This window comes from Somniosus microcephalus, chromosome 6, assembly GCF_052327205.1.
Source record: "Somniosus microcephalus isolate GS21.2 chromosome 6, FLI_Smic_1.0, whole genome shotgun sequence".
In the NCBI taxonomy this organism is placed as follows: Eukaryota; Metazoa; Chordata; class Chondrichthyes; order Squaliformes; family Somniosidae; genus Somniosus; species Somniosus microcephalus.
The window spans coordinates 273,939,406-273,956,062 of record NC_140992.1 but is presented as its reverse complement, the minus strand read 5'-3'; positions in this window follow the sequence as shown (position 1 = coordinate 273,956,062).

The following is a 16,657-nucleotide window of genomic DNA, read 5'->3' as shown; positions in this document are numbered from 1 at the left end:
GAGAGGCCACAGTTCTATCACCCTTTGAGTGAAAAAGTGCTTCCTCATTTCCCTCCTAAATAGCCAATTTTAAGATTTTGTCCCCTCGTTCTTGATTCCCCCACCAGAGAAAACTGTTTCTCTTTATTTACCCTATGGAATCCTTTTAACATTTAAGCACCTCCATCAGATCACCCCTCAATCTTCTATACTCAGGAATACAAGCCAATTTTTTGCAACCTGTCATCATAATTTAACCCTCTGAGCCCCGGGTATCATTCTGGTGAATCGGCGCTGCAGCCCCTCCAAGGCCAATACATCCTTCCTGAGGTGCGGGGCCCAGAACTCCAGATGGAGTCTGACCAAGGCTCCGTTCAACTGAAGCATCACTTCCTTCCCTTTGTAACCTGTGCTCTAGCTCCATTGCTGGTTCAGCCTCTGTAAAGCACCTTGGAATGTTTTTCTACATTAAAGGCTTATTGCAAATGTTTTTATTTTTTAATTCATGGGAATCGCTGGCTAGGCCAGCATTTATTGCCCATCCCTAGTTGCTCTCGAGAAGGTGGTGGTGAGCCACCTTCGTGAACCGCTGCAGTCCGTGTGGTGAAGGTACTCAGTGCTGTTCGGGAGGGAGTTCCAGGATTTTGACCTGGCGATGATGAAAGAATGCTGTAGCGGCTTTGATACAACTGAGTGGCTCGCTCGGCCACTTCAGAGGGGCAGTTCAGAGTCAAACCACGTTGCTGTGCGTCTGGCGTCACATATAGCCCCAGGTCGGGTAAGGATGGCAGGCTTCCTTCCCTAAAAGACATTGGCACAGAAATTCGGGTCGGGGGCTTCCCATGGGTGCAAGCCCCCGACCTGCACTTACCTAGCGCGCCGGCCGTTGAGCTGTGGGCCCGCGTGGGATTCCGATCCTGGGCCTGCTCCAACTGCCATCGTGCAGTGCTTGCGTATCCCAGGGGCGCAGTTAGTTCGAAGCGTCCTCTGGGATCACGTGGGCCATGGAGAGCCAATGGTAGCAGGGAATCTGTATTCATAGATTTGACAGGAAGACCTGTCAAATCTATGAATACAATTCAGCCCTGAAACATCACTAAAACTTCAAAAAAAATAATTTAAAATCACATTTTTAAAATAACTATAAATTACATAAAATAACTATTTTAAACAATAATTTAAATTTTTGAAAAAATTAATTACAGTTTCTAATGGGGCTAAAAATAAACTTACCTTTCTTTAAAGTATTTAAAAATAATAAACCTGTGGAAAAAATGTTTTAATTTAACTTAATTCACCACTTACCTTGTTAAAAGCAGGCCTTGCGCCTGCTTTTTACAAGCGTAGCTCCTGGAGACTTACCCTCCCGGAGAAAGCTGCAAAAAAAACGGAAGTTCCAGGCGTACGCGCTACCTCTCCGGCGCACGCGTTCGACCTGTGAACCCCTTCCTTTAAGGAAACGGAAGTTCTGGTTTCCCGCGCATGCGCAGTGCATGCACGAAACCGGCACTTTCGTTGGGCCTACGTGTGAGTACCCAGCGCGTACTCACCCACGGGGACCTGAAGTTCTAATATTATACACACGTGTGGATTTTCCAGTACAGGTCACTGGACAGCAATCGGGAGCAGGAACGCTGACTGATTTATCTCCCCATCACCAATGCTCATATCGGCCGATATATTTCTAAGTCAGGATGGTGTGTGACTTGAAGGGGAACTTGGAAGTGGTGGTGTTCCCACGCACCTGCGCCGGCAAGCTGTTATATAAGATACTAAGTAGAATAGAAGAGGTTAATCTAGAGGAAGCAAATAGGACTATAGGACAAGGGGACGTAGGTATAAACAGGTCAAAGGCAAGTTCAGGAATGATAGCGAGAAGCACTTCATCATGCAAAGGCTTGGCATGAGTGAGTAAGGTGGTGAGGGGAACACCCTGGAGTCATTGAAGAGGCTGGTAGACACTGATGGGAGATGGAGGATTGCATGGAATGATGAACTGGATGGGCTAAATGGCCTCTCTCATCTGTACTTATATCCGTGATCGCCATATGACACTGAAATATTGGCAGAAAATGTAAATGAAGCCTTTATAAAACCGCTCACAATTTCCCGACGAGATCTGCACAGTGAGAATTTCAACTCGAAAATGATACAAACTATTATCACGTTGCCAGAGAAACACACGCCAGCTTAAGCCTTCAGCACCCCGCCACCCCTCCCCCACCCCGCAACGATAAGAGCGTTAATGTTATTCCACGGCAGTTGATCAAAGAACAAATATGCACAAAGTATTCCCACAGTCGTGCTAAATACAGCTCCTGTCACATTGCTTGCCCGTTATGACAATGATCGAAGGCTCAACACGTCTCCCAGTTTCTCCTGTCCCAATGGTAGTATTTTATTGCTTAACTTGAAGGGCAAAAAAGGATTCATGACGTGTCGTCTCTCTGACAATTTATGTTGCATTTCAAACATTACAACTGCTAATCTGTGTAGACAGAACAGAATCAGCAGAGCCAACAGATTCAGGACCAATGTGTGGAATAGAACGTGGCAGAAACACATTAACAGCCAACCACAGAACTCTCTTCCTTTTTTCTCTTTTTAGAACTCTGTACGGTTAGACAGACTTGCATTTATATATAACCTATAGGGGGGGAATTTTTCAGGGGCCATCAGGGGGCACGTTTGGTGGTGCGTCGGGTGGGATTTTTTTTTTGACAGCTGGGTAGGGAACCCGCTGTCGACCCGGCGCCACGCTAGTTTCCCAGATGTCGGGTCTGTCAGCGCTGAACAGACCCGACACCAAGCGGCGGGGGAGGCAATTTAGGTGATTAAGAGCTTGTTAACAGCCTGTTAAAGAGAATTTTGAGCTCACCTTAACATTTTACGAGGTCACCCACAGGGTCCACGCTACTCGGGGATCACGTCAGGTGAGCAGGTCATGACTTATGTCACCATGAAATGATCTCTTTAGGTGACAGCTGCAAATGTGCTATAAGAGCTCCAATCTCACATCTGTTCACTTTCCAAGTTCAGAAGCTGTTGCTTACTGCATTTGGAAGACAGATTGAGCTTTATGCAGGTTTCAAAGGTTTGGAGTAAACTCTCTATCCAGTGTCACCTCATTGGAACAACCTCTCTCACCATTGACAGAGCGCTTCTGTCATTTCAAGTTCACCTGCCATCTATTACATCAGCATCGGTGCCCTTGAAACTATCTCACTTTGGTCCTCAGAATCCCACCATGATCAGTCCCAACGCCTGCAGTACCAGGCACACTAGCAGCACCAACATCCACACTAACCTTCTCCACAATCAACTGACACTGCACAGGACACAGGGCATCAGCACCCGAGCACATTGCTGCCTGGGAGGCCAGGGATGGCTTCACCATGGCCAGATTTATTTCACTTAACGCTGTGCACCCTGGCTGCCACATGATGTGCCAGGTTGGCACCACCCCACACCAACACCATAAAGCATCTCTACAATGCCCAAGCCCTTCCTTTCGCACTCATCACCGTTGCCGGGGGTACCGTTATGTCTCAACATTCATCGCAACTCACTAAGCCACTTCCAAAGGTGCACACAGATCTGTCCAAGAATGCAAAGTATTCGGAGGTGCTGTCTTTCGGATGAGACGTTAAACCCGAGGCCCCGTCTGCTCTCTCAGGTAAAAGATCCCACGGCCACTATTTTGAAGAAGAGCAGGGGGGGGAGTTCTCCCCGGTGTCCTGGGGCCAATATTCATCCCTCAAGTAAGATCACTAAAACACAGGTGATCTGGCCATTATCACATTGCTGTTTGTGGGAGCTTGCTGTGCGCAAATTGACTGCTGCGTTTCCCACATTACAGCAGCGACTACACTTCATAAAATATTTCATTGGCTGTAAAGGGCTTTGGGACGTCCTGAGGTCGTGACAGGCGCTGTAGAAATGCGAGTCTTTTAGTCTTTCTTTGATCACATTCCAAAGAACCTGCATTAACACAGTGGTGAAATACGGATGCTGGATATCTGAAATAAAAAGGGCAAATGCTAGAAACACTTAGCGGGTCAGTCAGAATCTGTGGAGAAAGAAACAGAGTTAACATTTCAGGTCGATGACCTTTCGTCAGAACTCAAAGAAGTTAGAGATGTAACAGGTTTTAAGCAAGTGCGGAGCCAGGGAATTAATTAACCTGCATTAATTTAGAGTGGAGTGCAGTGACTTGTAAGGGGTTTCCTCTTGCTAGGTCTCTCTCACTGGTGAGACCTCTCTCTCTCTTTTGCACAGTAATTTACCAAGTGGTTCGACCCACTCACCCCTTAGGTTCTGTACACTGGAGTTTGAGGCAGGAACTACAATGCAGAGAATACTCTGTAGACCAAGTTTAATGAAACGAAGTGAAATTTTATTGCATAAAGGAAAAATTGAATGTAAGCCAAAATAAGGTACATGGGAGGGAAAAACAAATCATAATACAGTACTAACCAATATATCTACAGGCATATTACACTTTACAAGGTTCACCATGAAATAGGGAAACACACGGAACATCGAGGGACAACAACTCATTGTTAATTATCCCCTAAAATGCCCACCCCCTAAACCTAGCTAGATTAGATTATGAGGGGCCAGAAACATGCTCACCAGTCCTAGTTAGAAAATAAAGGTTTTGAAGTCTGCGTTTTGGTCCTCTCAGGCGTCCTGTCTCCACGTGGTCAGCGGAACGCAGCGGGCTGTGACACACTCTTTTCTCCCTCGAGGTGATGGACTCGGACAGGCTGGATGTTAGCAGGCCTGGACGTCGGCGTGGAGAGAGACCAACTGTTTGACCATTTTCATATAGGTTTCCTCTTGGAGGGTCGCCGTCTTTTCGTCTATTCAAAATGGTCTGGGGTTTGTCGATGATCTCCCGATAGCTACACCGGGTCTGGGCACTGACTCGATCTTCCCTCTCGAACCTCTCTCTCCAACCTCCCTCTCGAACATCCAACTCAATCATCTCCCGATAGCTACCCCGGGTCTGGGCACTGACTCGATCTTCCCTCTCGAACCTCTCTCTCTCCAACTTCTCTCCGAACTCGAACCTCGATCCTCGATTGTCGATCCCGATTCTCTCCTCGATCGCCTCAACTCGAACCTCTGAACTCCTGATAGCTACCCCGGGTCTCCAATTATACTTCTCATTGAGGCCCTTATCTCCCGCCATATCAAGGTTAGTCTTTGTTTAACTTTTGGCGGGCTTGTAGCACAGAGGGGTAGTCATTGTGTTTAAAGTACTTTTGGGATGGCTGGTAACTGCCATCTCTGGTCTGGAATGACCTTGTATTGTTTTTAATGGGTCTTGATGTTCCCCTTTGAATTTGAGGCTGTTTCCCTTTGTCTGGGTAAACATTTTGATGGCCTTTATCTACAGGCCGATCTGATTGGATCTGCATCCAATCCATATGTATGGGGTTCTGTCTGGTTTTGCATTCTCCGAAATTGTATTCCAGAACTTACTGTGGGCTGAATCCACAAAAGCTGTCTGTGGACTGCAGGAACCATTTTAAAATGTCCCAAAAAGCTGGTCACGGGGTCTGGCGGCCATTTTATGTGCCCCTTTTTCTGGGCTTCTTTTTGAAACAGTCTTTAAAATTAAGGCCTTTTCTGCCAATAGACCCTTATAGGACAATGTTCAATTTTGCGAATCCTACAGACTGTAGGTCAACATTTCAGCCATTTTGCTATATTTTGGGTCTAAGGATAGCCCAGCTTCGTAATACCCTTTGCTTATCAACGTTGGACAAACATAATAACAGGAGGAGGCCATTCAGCCCCTCGAGCCTATTCAATTAAATCATGGCGGATCTGTATCTTAACTCCATCCACCTGCCTTGGTTCCATAACCCTTGCCTAACAAAAATCAATCAGTCTCAGTTTTGAAATTTTCAATTGATCCCCCAGGCTCAACAGCTGTTTGGGGGAGCGAGTTCCAGATTTCCACCACCCTTGGTGTGAAGAAGTGTGATGTAACAAGACTACGGAGTGCTTGGTTTGAGTATAAAACAAGACTTTAATCAATTGTTTCACAACCAGGAGATTCTAGTTACATCACTAGTTCCTGGTTACAGAAACATCCTGAGCAAGCTGGGCCCACGCCCGAGTATTTATACTCCTTGGACGGCGCCTCCAGCTGGCCGCCCAGTGTTACTTCATGAGTCATGATAAGATTCATGACAAAGTGCTTCCTGACATCACTCCTGAACGACCTGGCTCTAATTTTAAGGTTATGCCCCCTTGTTCTGGACTCTCCCCCCATCAGAGGAAATAGTTTCGCTCTATCTACCCTATCAATTCTTGAATCCTCTTGAATACTTCGATTAGATCAGCCCTTATTCTTCTCCACTCCAGGGAACACAAGCCAGTTGTACAGGAGCAGCGATGTCCACAGCTGGAAATGGAGGTCCTTCCACAAATCGAAGAGCCAGTCAGCTGAGGGCCCCAAGTGAAGGGCAGGGGATCTTCTGTCGCTGGTACTGTAGGACCACATTCAAAGCATCACTACCCAAAATCCTGTTGCCCAAGTCACATCTGCGTTCTTTGAATCCATTAAAGAAAAAAAGAACTTGCATTCATGTAGCGCCTGTCACAACCATCAGACGTCCCAAAGAGCTTTACAGCCAATGAAGTGCTATTTTTTTGAAGTGTGGTCACTGTTGTAATGTAGGAAACGCGGCGGCCAATTTGCGCACAGCAAGCTCCCACAAACAGCAATGTGACAAATGACCAGATGGCAGGAATGACGTATGAAGAGAGATTGGGTCGATTGGGCTTATACTCGCTGGAGTTTAGAAGAATGAGAGGGGATCTCATTGAAACTTATAAAATTCTAACAGGACTAGACAGACTAGATGCAGGAAGGATGTTCCCGATGGCGGGAGAGCCCAGAACCAGGGGTTACAGTCTAAGGATAAGGGGTAAGCCATTTAGGACAGAGATGAGGAGGAATTTCTTCACCCAGAGTGGTGAACCTGTGGAATTCTCTACCACAGAAGGCAGTTGAGGCTAATTCATTAAATATATTCAAGAAGGAGTTAGATATATTTCTTAAGGCTAAAGGGATCAAGGGATATGGGGAGAAGGCAGGAATAGGGTACTGAATTTGGATGATCAGCCATGATCTCATTAAATGGCGGACCAGGCTCGAGGGGCCGAATGGCCTACTCCTGCTCCTATCTTCAATGTTTCTATAATCTGTTTCTGTTATGTTGATTGAGGGATAAATATTCGCCAGAACTCCCCTGCTCTTCAAAAACAGCACCATGGGATCCTTTACATCCACCTGAGAGAGCAGACGGGGCCTCAGTTTAATATCTCATCTGAAAGACGCTACGTTTAATGGTGCAGTGCTCCCTCAGTAGCTCACTGGGAGCATCAGCCTAGATTTTTGTGCTCGGATATATGAGAATGGGACTTGAACCCACAACCTTCTGACTCAAAGGGGAGTGTTCTACCAACTGAGCCATGGCAGGAATCGCAGCACTGCAAAGTAATTCATTGTATGTGCAATGCTTTGAGATGTTTTGAGAAATAAAATAAAGGTAGTGGCTTAAGTTCTAGTTGTTCTTTCTAACTCCACTTATCAGTGGTATGAGTTAAGTCAGATGAGCAGTCACCGCACCACCAGGAATGGGTCACGGTCTGCTAAATGCCAACTGGGATTAACCTTCCCTTGTAGAAAAGCGAGATGTACAAAAAAGTGTTAAGTCCGTGAATAATTGAGACACGGACCAGCAGGAGTGAAAACAAACAGGTCTTTACTGGTGGAAGTCAATAACAAAACTAAACAGAGGCTCTCTAGCGCCTTTTATGCAGGGGTGGTCACTGCCGGTACTGCAGTCTGAGACCAGTTATTCTCTTAAAGGTACACATACAACAAAAAGGATCTCATACGTCCACCTGAGAATCCAGACAGTGTCTCAGTTTAACGTCTCATCTGAAAGACGGCATCTCTGACAGTGCGACACTCCCTCTGCACTGCACTGGAGTGCTAGCCTAGGTTTTTGTGCTCAGGTGTTTGGTAGGGGGAGCTTGAACAATGTTCCTATTGAGACGCGCGGCCGGCACACTGGCTTTTAAATGGAAAAATCACGCAGGCGCGGAATTTTGAATGGGCTGCTCAGCCCGTTAAATCGGCCGCGCGTACCCAAAAAAACAAAATTCGAGGGAGGAATGTTGGACTTGAACCCACAATTTTCTGACATGAAAAGGCAAGAAGTGCTACCCACTGAGCCACAGCGAACACCCGAGCGATGCCTGCGAGCGGTGCTACATATACACCAGAAATTATGGTAACCGACAATGGCAATAAACGGCAACAGCCGCACTTTTCCTTCAACCCAGACCAAAGAAAAATACACAGAAAAGATTGTGACCAATAATTCTATCTTTAACCCCACACTCATCGAGCGCTTGGAGGAGGTTGAAGGAACGACTACAAGAGAGAGAGGACATTTCTTTGTTCTTGCATTAAACTGACAAGCGTTCTCTTTCCGCCCACGCACTCCTGCTGAAATCTGGGGCTGGGATGAGGACATAGCTCATCTGGATAGAATGTTTACTTTCCAAAGATATTGCAAATTTAGGAATTCTATCTTGCCCTGATGGAATCCAGGCCACATATATAGAGAAGGCTGGTGGGACTGAGAGCAGCTCTTGTTTCAGTTAGTGGTTTAATGAAACTGCTCACTCAGTGCAATCGAAACAGGCAGGAGTCCAATACAGCAAGGAGCCGTGCGCTGCCTTAAAGGGAGCAGTCTCGGCACCACATCCCGCCGATTAAAAAAATAAAAAGTCCACCGTCGATTTCTCTCAGCTCAGTCGGTCACACCCTCGCCTCTGAGTCACAAGGTTGTGTGAGTTCGAAGCCCCCACTCCAGGGACTCAAGCACAAACAATCTAAGATGACACTCCCAGTGCTGGTACTGCGGGGGGCAGTGGTGCCGGTTTTTAGGTGAGGTGCTAAGCGAAGGACCTGTCCACCTCTCAGGTGGACGCAGAAGATCCAATGGTACTACAGGAAACTCTCTGGCACCGACGGGACCGGGATGGTGCCGGTTGATTAAAAATTCCAGATGATGGAGAGGGTTATCTACCGAGGCTATTTTTAACAAACAAAGAGCCAAACTCCTGTTATTGAGGTGTTCGGACTTCCGACAGCGCCAAGAAGCCGAGTAGTGGCAGTTTGGAGAACTACCCCCACTGACTAACTCGGCCACTGCGGGAGACTTGGACTCGGCAACATTTCCGGTTATTGAGGTGTTTTCAGAGTATGAATTTTGCCGGTTAATAGAGAATTCCGGATATGTAGGTGCCGTTTAAACGAACGTTTTCTGTATTTGATTAAAAAGCAGGGGCGTTTTCCCAAGAGTCCTGGCCAAAAATATATCCCACAACCAACATCACTAAAACGAATGATCTGGTTATTAACTATTTGTGGAACCTTCCTGTGCGTAAATTGGCTGCTGTGCTTCCTACATTAGAATAGTAACTACACTTGAACAGTATTTCATTGGCTGTAAAACGTTTTGGGATGTCATGAAAAGTGCTATATAAACACAAGTTCTTTCTTTATCTCCCCAGTTTTCTCCTTTATCTACCTCAGGATGGGCATCAACGGTGGGACCTGAGGATTTTCCGGTTTGCATACAGCTACTCAGGGAGAACTTCCTGATCTTCCTCAACTAATTAGCTGACTCCCGAAAGCCTCTCCACCATCTACAAGGCACAAGTCAGGAGTGTGATGGAATACTCTCCACTTGCCTGGATGAGTGCAGCTACAACAACACTCAAGAAGCTCGACACTGTCCAGGACAAAGCAGCCCGCTTGATTGGCACCCCATCCACCACCGTAAACATTCACTCCCTCCACCACCGGCGTACCGTGGCTGCAGTGTGTACCATCTACAAGATGCACTGCAGCAACTCGTCAAGGCTTCTTCGGCAGCACCTCCCAAACCCGCGGCCTCTTCCACCTAGAAGGACAAGGGCAGCAGGCGCATGGGAACACCACCACCTCCAAGTTCCCCTCCAAGTCACACACCATCCTGACTTGGAAATATATCACTGTTCCTTCATTGTGTCCAGAGCCCCAATGTCCCACAACTGATCCCACGGGATCGGTCCCTGGCTGCGGGTTCCCGTCGCACGAGTTCTTGCTCCCGTCTTCTTGGGTTTGCTCCATCCCTATCTCTGTAGCCTCATCCAGTCCCACAACCCCCCGAGATCTCTGTGCTTCTCCATTTCTGGCCTCTTGCGCATCCCCGATTTTCATCGTTCCACCATAAGCTCTGGAATTCCCTCCCTAAACCTCTCCGCCTCTCTACCTCTCTTTCCTCCTTTAAGATGTTCCTTAAAACCTACCTCTTTGACCAAGTGACGTAAGAAAACTACTAGGCACTTGGTCTAAGCGTTAAACAAAGCTTTAATCAACTGTTTTACAACATGGAGGTCTAGTTGTATCCTTCACTAGTTCCTGTTAAGAATGCCCTGCGCAAGCTGGGTCCGTGCCCGAGTATTTATACTCTCCCTGGACAGCGCCACCTGTCATAAGTCTTTCTTTCATGAATGACTGATTCATGTCACCAAGCCTTTGGTCACCTGTACTAATATCTCTTTATGTGGCTCGGAGTCAAACTTTGTTCGATAACACTCCTGTGAAGCAGCTTTGGGACGTTTTACTACATTAAAGGCGCTATATAAATACAAGTTGTTAATTGTTATTGTTGTTGTTGGGTTGCCAGCACTGATTGGATGTATTCCTGGAGGTTTCATCACATGACCTCCCGCCTCCAATTACTGCCATTGGTCGCCCGAGACATCCATCCTCGCGGCACCCGCCTCCCCATGGCCAATCGGAAAGCAAACAGTCTCTTCGTTACCCGACTGACTGTCAGTCATACAGTCTTTATTCCCATCACCAACATCCTATAACAAATACACAATAGTGTGCAAAGAAATTTAATTTTTTGAACATCCCCCTATGATTTTTCTCCTGGGTTTTTGCTCCCAGCAGTGTCCTGGAAATTAATCTTCAATTCCTGGAGACTCCAGGGCCAATCCTGAAGGGTTGGCGACCCTCTTGGCCACCATCCAGGAAGCTGAGTTTGTCTGGGAGTCGGAGAAAATTCACCTACCTCCAAAGCCCCCGCCCCGCTTTAAAATCAGGGCCAGTGAAACAGAGGAGATAGAAAGAGTGTGAAATCAGGGGGAGAGCTCGAAAGGGAGAAAGATTGGCAGAGAGAGTGAGAGAGAGAGAGAGAGAAAGACAGAGAAAATGTGTGGAGTGAGAGTGAGAGAGAGATAGAGACAGCCCGCATGTGAGTGAGTAAGTGAAAGGCACAGAAACACGTACAGATGGGGAAGAGAGAAAGGCACATACAGAATGTTCTGGAATCACAAAGCTGAATAAGCAAAGAGAATGCCAAAGGTTATGAAAGGGCATTTCCTGCCCTCCCTCAAATGCATTCAGTTCAGGAAGAAGAAAAAATGTTAATATAAACAGGAGAAAGCCCATCTGGAACCACCTCCAAAATCATGTGTTATTTTTAAATTGAATTCCCAATGTGAACATGGCGATGTTAGCCACTCTGCTGTAGCTGCCTCTGAGGGGGCCGGATTAGAACCAATCGGCTAGAACATAGCCAGTACGAAAGGAATTAATTATATTGGCATGCCACTGCAGAGGGTGAGGGAGGCAAAAGGAGAGGAAGTCGCTCGAAGCTCTACATAGGTAGAAAATGTCTTCTTCTTCTTAGGCAGTCCCTCGGAACCGAAGATGCCATGCTTCCACATTAAAAATGAGTTCTCAGGTGACTGATGAGTCCAATGCGGGACCTACAGTCTCTGTCACGGGTGGGGCAGATGGTGGTTGAAGGGGCGGGTAGGTGGGGTGCTTGGGTTGACGTGCACTCCTTCCGCTGTTTGCGCTTGGCTTCCGCTTGCTCCCAGCGAAGACTCGAGGTGTTCGGCACCTTCCCGGATGCTTCTCCTCCACTTTTGTACGGTCTTGGGCCAGGGATTCCCAGGTGTCAGTGGGGATGTTGCACTTTTTCAAGGAGGCTTTGAGGGTGCCCTTGAAGCGTTTCCTCTGCCCACCTGGGGCTCTCTTGCCGTGTCGGAGCTTTGAGTAAAGCACTTGATTTGGGAGTCTCGTATCGGGCATGCAGACGATCTGGCCCGTCCATTGGAGCTGATCGAGCGTGGTCAAAGCTTCAATGCTGGGGACGTTGGCCTGAGCGAGAACACTGACGTTGGTGCTCCTATCCTGCCAATGGATTTGCAGGATCTTGCAGAGGCAACGTTGGTGGTACCTCTCCAGAGCTTTGAGGTGCCTGCTGTACATGGTCCATGTCTCTGAGGCATACAGGAGGGCGGGTATCCCTGCTGCTTTGTAGACCATGAGCTTAGTGCCGGGTTTGAGGTCCTGGTCTTCAAAAACTCTCTTCCTCAGGCGACCGAAGGCTGCACTGGTACACTGAAGGTGGTGTTGGACTTCGTCATCGACGTCTGCCCTTGTTGACAGTAGGCTCCCGAGGTATGGAAAGTGGTCCGCGTTGTCCAAGGCCTTGTCATGAATTTTGATAATCGGGGGGCAGTACTGTGTGGCGGGGGCAGGTTGGTAGAGGACCTTTGTCTTACGGATGTTTAGTGTAAGGCCCATGCTCTCGTACGCTTCGGTGAAGGTGTTGACGATGGTTTGGAGTTCGACCTCCGAGTGTGCGCAGACGCAAGTGTCGTCTGCATACTGTAATTCGACAACAGAGGAAGGGACGACCTTGGATCTGGACTGGAGGCGACGGAGGTTGAACAGTTTCCCGTTTGTTCTGTAAATTAGCTCCACTCCAGCAGGGAGCTTACTGAGGGTGAGATGGAGCATTGCCACAAGGAAGATCGAGACGAGCGTTGGTGCGATGACACAGCCTTGCTTGACCCCGGTCCGTACATGAATTGGTTCTGTGATGGAACTGTTGGTCAGGATCATGGCTTGCATGTCATCGTGATGCAGGCGGAGGATGGTGACAAACTTTTGAGGGCAGCTGAATTTGAGGAGGACACTCCATAATCCCTCATGGTTGACAGTGTCAAAGGCATTTGTGAGGTCAAAGATGGCCATGTACAGCATTCCCTGCATTTCTCTTGTAATTGGCGCGTGGTGAAGATCATGTCCATTGTGCCCCTTAGTGGGCGGAATCCGCATTGCAACTCTGGGAGGAGCTCTTCGGCCACTGGAAGAAGGCGATTGAGGAGGATTCTTGTGATGACTTTCCCTGTGGCAGACAGCAGGGAAACTCCTCTGTAATGTCTGGTGTGGTACTGAGTCACGTGCTCCCGGTTTGATGTGCAGTCTGTGCTCAGTTAGTCGGGATAGCTTCAATCGCATCTCAACGCCCCGTGAGGTTAGGGGCAGAGTTTTATTTTAAAAAACTAGTGAGTGAGTGTGTACATGAGTAAGAAGATCTTTAATCTCTTCACCCAGAGTTGTGAGGCGGTGGGATTCACATTCAGGGTTAGTGGTTGAGTCAGAAACTACTGTCAACTTTTAAGATTAGATTGGAGGGCTGGATGAAGGAAATGGGGATGAAGGGATATGGGGACAGGGCGGGTAACTGTGATTGGGTCTATATGCTCATGCGGAGGGTGAGCACCAACATGGATTGGCTGGGCCGAATGGCCTGTTTCCGTGTTGTAACTCCTGTGTATTGAGCTGTTTTTCAGTGAGTAGTGCTCTCCCCTCTGAGGCCAAGCCCCCACTCCAGGGACTTGAGCACAAAATCTAGGCCGTGCTGCACTGTCGGAGGCACCGTCTTTCGGATGAGACGTCAAACCGAGGCCCTCTCAAGTGGGCGTAAAAGATCCCACGGCTCTATTTTGAAGAAGAGCAGGGCAATTCTCCCCGCGTTCTGGGCTAATATTTATCCTTCAACAAACATCAGTAAAACAGATGATCCGGTCCTTATCACATTGCTGTTTGTGGGAGCTTGCTGTGCGCAGATCGGTTGCCGCGTTTCCTACATTACAACAGTGACTCCACTTCAAAAAAGTGCTTCATTGGCTGTAAAGCACGTTGGGATGTCCTGATTCTGTGAAAGGCGCGACAGAAATGAAAGTGTTTCTTTCTGGATAGCAGGGCAGATAAAATAGAAGGGTAAAGCGCGAATAGAAAAGGATGTCACTCAGGGAACGAGCATTCCAGTTGGATGTTACAAATCTAATGGATGCGGACCAGAGATGTGCCAATCATTGGCCCTGAAACTAGATCGGGGGCTTGCCGCGCGTGCAAGCCCCCGATGTGCACTCACCCTGCGCGCCGACATCTGAAACCTGGCCCGCAGTGGATTTCCTTTCAGTGGCCAGGTTCTGATGTCGGCGTGCTGTGCTTACCTGATCCAGCGGCGTAGTTAGTGCGATGTGCCGGCTGGGATCAGGTGAGCACTGTTCAGCCAATCAGGGGAGGGGAAACTTCATTCATAAGTTTGAGAGTAAGAACTGTCAAACTCATGAGAAGTACTGCACCCCAAAACACTACTTAAACTTTAAATAAAATTTAAAAAAAACATCCCAATCGTTAAATTAAGTATAAATAAGTTAAAAAAAATAATTTAAACAATAACTTTTTTTTTGAAAAAAATAAATTTTTAATAAAAAGGGTCTAAAACTAAACTTACCTTATTGTAGAGTCTTTAAAATAATAAACCTGTGGAAAAAAAATTTCTAAATTGCACTAAAACACCACTTACCTGTAAAAATAAATACTTACGTGTGCTTTTTACAAGCGTAAAGACCGGAGGCCTTTACACATGCGCAAATCCCCCAAAACAGAGGAAATCCAAGACGCACGCGCTGCCCCCTACAGCGCACGCGCTAGCCTCTTCACCTCTTGGGTTAGAGGAGAGGAAATGCCGGTTTTCAGCGCATGCGCTGTGCATGCTGAAAACCGGCATTTCCTCCGGCCAGACGCGTGAGTACCCCTTCCGTACTCACGCGTTTGGGGAGGAATTACTCCCCCATTGTGTTTTGATCCCCATTCTCTCGTTCAGGTCGTGTGTGCGGGAAGTGATAAGTGCACATCAGATTCCATACATATCGGGACTAGGAATAGCATCAACCCTCCCCTCCCCTCGACGCCCACCCCCCACCCGAGTCCAGACATTTCTCTGAAGGCACTCTGCCCTCTCCCACTTATCTGCTGATAAATATAGATTAGACTGTCACTTCAAACAGCAGGCATTTCCCTTTAATCGCACACAGCCCTCCCCTCAGCACAGGCACTCCGTTGAGATCATCTCCGTTTACACATCAGCTGGAATCCATCTGGATTTACAGCCGACTTTTGATGTGGCAAATAAAATCGCCCCGTCGCATTTCAAACAGAATGAATGCTGCCCAAAATAACCTCACCGTCTGCGAACCTTCCCACTCCACCCTGCATTAAATTATACCAACCTCCCTTAATAAGAATCCTTTTTCCAAAATAACTCGTGCTCTTGATTGGCGAATGAAGCACAACTATACAGACCGGAGAAGTCCCAGGATCAAACAACCACAACCTGCATTTATATAGCGCCTTAAACACAGTAAAATGTCCGAAGGTGCCTCACAGGAGTGTCGTCAAACAAATTTTGACGCCGAGCCACATTAGGAGATTTTTTTTTTTATTCGTTCATGGGACTTGGGCGTCGCTGGCAAGGCCAGCATTTATTGCCCATCCCTAGTTGCCCCTTGAGAAGCTGGTGGTGAGCTGCCTTCCTGAACCGCTGCAGTCCATGTGGTGAAGGTGCTCCCACAGTGCTGTTAGGGAGGGAGTTCCAGGATTTTGACCCAGCGACGATGAAGGAATGTATATTTCATGTATTTCCAAGTCAGGATGGTGTGTGACTTGGAGGGGAACTTGGAGGCTGTGGTGTTCCCATGCGCCTGCTGCCCTTGTCCTTCTAGGTGGAAGAGGTCGCAGGTTTGGAAGGTGCTGCCGAAGAAGCGTTGGCGAGTTGCTGCAGTGCATATTAGGACAGGTGACCAAAACCTTGGCCAAAGAGGTAGGTTTTAAGGAGCGTCTTAAAGGAGGAGAGAGAGGTAGAGAGGCAGAGAGGGAATTCCAAGCAGCTGAAGGCACGGCCGCCAGTGGTGGGGCGAAGAAAATGGAAGATGCGGAAGAGGACAGAATTAGAGGAGCTCTGCGATCTGGGAGGGTTGTGGGGCTGGAGGAAGTTACCTTTGATGTGTCCTGGGTTTGCTCATCTCAACATCGATGCGCCTTGGTAGGGCATGATAGGGTTCAGCATTTCTGGGCTATGGGCCAGGGTCAAATAAAGCCAATCTTGGTACCATTTTGAAAGTGTACGGGAGTACGTGGATGTTAGCTAATTGTGTCCAGCTGTAAATTCCCCCAAAGGGACTTTAACTGAGGGGTGACCTGATAGAGGTCTTTAAAATGATGAAGGAATTTGACAGGGTAGACGTAAAGAAGATGTTTCCACTTGTGGGGGAGACCAAACTATTGGACACTAGCTGGAGTGCCCGGCGGTGCCGAGGCTTTTTTGAGGGCATGTTGTTGTTGGAAGAGAGAGAGAGAGACTGGGGGGAGAAGAGAGAGACTGGGGGGGGAGAGAGAGAGACTGGGGGGAAGAGAGAGAGAGAGAGACTGGGGGGA